General features: G+C 50.3%; 1 long non-coding RNA gene across 1 annotated transcript; it reads right to left on the minus strand.

Annotated features, from left to right (window-relative positions):
• Positions 1-598: 598 nt before the first annotated feature.
• Positions 599-2,247, minus strand: LOC140594634 (uncharacterized). The gene is made up of 2 exons (XR_011995673.1): positions 1,208-2,247; positions 599-1,029 (listed from the first exon to the last, which is right to left on the minus strand). It is a non-coding gene; the product is annotated as an uncharacterized lncRNA (long non-coding RNA).
• Between the last annotated feature and the right edge of the window lie 696 nt (positions 2,248-2,943).

Consider the following 2,943-nt stretch of genomic DNA (forward strand, 5'->3'; position numbering starts at 1 on the left):
TCCTCATCTCCCTAGAACAGACCTTGCCCTCAAACCCATGCTTCAACTGTTAAACTATTTCCTATAGGTCTGTCTCTCTTGCTTTCATTTTTTCCTGCATGGTTCCACCTTGCACCACAATACAAATGGTTTTCCTTCTATCAAGGACTTGGCTGTCTACAGAATGTGTGCAACCTAAATTCCTCAGCTTGGCTTCACCCCACCCTACCATTACCTAATGAAATCATTTTGTTGCACAGTTTCCTCATCCACACCAAATTGTTGGGATAGAGAACTTCTGAGAGCTTTTCAGCTCTGAAATTGTAAGTTCCCTGGTTTATTGTCATACTACTCACCCCACTAGTAAATAACATATCTCATCTTTTATAGTTCCCTAAAGTATTTCTTAACTGAAGTCAAACAAAATCCTCTCCACTGCGTCACTTAATCCATGCTCTTTTCCCTCCAGTGATGTTTTTTTATGCCATTTGCTCTCCTATAAGCATTTTCATTCCCCTCCTCCAACACATCCTCAGTTACCTGGCTCAAGTTCACCTTGAGGTTTTGGGACACATTACCGGTTTACCTCCATCATATTCTTGATTTAGGAGTTCCTTGGTACTTTGTAGTATAGACCCTCTTTATTCAAAGTATGGTCCATGAGCCAGCATCACTTGGATGCTTGTTATATACATCCAGTATCCCAGGCCTCACCACAGTCTGCGTTTCAAGCAGATGGCAGGTGATTCAGTGCACCTGTAACTTGGAGATGCACTGGTCTATAACAGTTTATTAGCGTCTTCTTTTGTTGACTTTTTAAAAAACAATTTATTTGAGAGAGCATGCAGGGAGAGGGGGAGAAAGGGAGAGGGTGATCAGAACTGAAGCAGACTCCCTGTTGGGCATGGAGCTTGATCTCAGGACTCTGAGATCATGATCTGAGCTGAAACCAAGAGTCAGATCTTTAACCAACTGAGACACCCAGGGACCCCACTTTTGTTTTCTAGTTTCTTTCTTTCTTGCATAGGATGTGCTTTCAGTTCAGGGATCCTAGAAGACAGAGAAACAGGGAATGAAATGAAATTTCTATTGATGTGCAACAGCAGTAAAATCTCATAGTGTTCCAGCTCTTTGGTGTTTGGGTAGGTTTTTCTCATTCGTCCTTGAGAGTTGCATGTATGGAACTTCTAACTTTAAAAACATTTAACTAAACCTTCTAAGTACTTACTATTCACATGCAGTTCACCGTGAGCTGTTTGTTGAATGAAACAGTAACCATCGTGTTTACCAAATGCAACTGGAGGAATAGTGAACTCAAAATTTTAATTTTAAAGGCTGATACAGTGGTGGGCTTCTAGCATTTTAGAGGTCTTTTTTTCTTTTAACGATTTTATTTATTTATTCATGAGAGACAGAGAGAGGGAGAGGCACTTTAGAGGCCTTGAGAGAACATCTCCCAGAGTCGACTTCTTTTACAGATGAAGAAACAGGAGACCCAGACAGAGAAAGGCCTACAGCAGGGAGGGCAGAGTTAACATCCTCTGTAGTACTCGGGCACACTCCCCAGTTTTCCAGCGTCAGTAGCAATGCATCATCAATCTTGGACGCCGCCAAAAACCAGTAAGTAAGCGCCCAAAATAGATGTTCAGGAATCCAAGGGTATTCATTTTACTCAAGCCTTTACCCAGAGATCATTGGCTCTTGCAGTGTAGATGATCCATCACATTGTCTTTACCAGCCGCCTGAGAGCGCTGCATCTTGGGGATACAGAAATGGCCATGACCCGTGGTCTTCTGGAGGTCACTGCCCAGCAGACAGCAAGACAGAGGGCAAACAAAGCACAGAAGCACCGAAACCCCGGCGCCTTCTGCAGTCGTGCACTTGCCTTCCAGACCCTCAAAGGCACCGTCCAGGAAGGGCACAAGGGAGTCACGGGAGCCACGGCAGCCGGCTCCGGGCCTGGATCGTCAAGTCTTTACATTTCGTTCTTCCCTGTGCAAGTCTGAGCTTTTCCAAACCTCCGGGTCCTTTGTAGTGATACCAGCACACGGCAGGGCACGCGGTTAGGGCCCCTGTGAATTACCGCATCGGCACCTTCAAAGCCCACTTTCTCGACAAGTTTTATTTGGTTTTCCCTTTCTCGTGCGTGAGTGGAAACGAGTGGAGAGCGGATGCTCGCTCAGCCAGCCAGGCCCAGCTCGCGGGCGTGGAGCCGCGGCCCCGGCGCGAGGCACGCGGAGCGCGGGGAAGGCGAGCCCGGGCGGCTCGGGCCGCTGGGGGGCGGGGCGGGGCGGGGCGGGGCGGCGCGCGCAGGCGCAGGAGCAGGCGCAGGCGCCTCCCGCCCGCCCAGGCCGCGCGGCTCGCGGCGCATTCCTGCGCCTCCTCCCGCGCGCCGCGCCCCCTCCCCCCGACAGCTGATTCATTGGCTCCGCAGCCCAGACTGCCTGGCGCCGGCCGCGTGACGTCACCCATTCACCGAGCCCGCCTCCCCCCTCCGCTGGCGCCGGCCGGGCGGTCGTCTTGACAACGCAGACGCCAGCCGGCACAATGACTTCCAGCTGGAGCAGCCCCGCCAGCCCGCGCGCTCGCAGCTAGCGCGGGGCTGGGGAGCGCGGGGGTGGGTTTCTTCTTTCTCTTCCTTCTCTTTCCTTCTCTTTCTTTCTCTTTCCTTCTCTTTCCTTTTCTTTCCTTTCCTTTCCTTTTCTTTTCTTTCTTTTCTTCTTTTCTCTTTTCTTCTTTTCTTTTTTCTTCCTTTCCTTTCTCTTTTTCTTCCCTTTTCTTTTTTTCTTTTCCTTCTTTTTCCTCTCTTTTTCTTCTCCCTCTCCTTCTCCCTCCCTCCCTCTCTTTCTCTCCCTCCCCGTCTTTTTAGGCTCCTGCGGGTTCCCCCTGCCAGGAAGGGCACTCGCTCTAGTTTTCCAGGGCTCTGGTCCCAGGCTCCTCCGAAGCGCGCTTGCAGGCGCCCTT

The sequence above is a fragment of the Vulpes vulpes genome, chromosome 12 (assembly GCF_048418805.1).
Source record: "Vulpes vulpes isolate BD-2025 chromosome 12, VulVul3, whole genome shotgun sequence".
NCBI lineage: Eukaryota > Metazoa > Chordata > Mammalia > Carnivora > Canidae > Vulpes > Vulpes vulpes.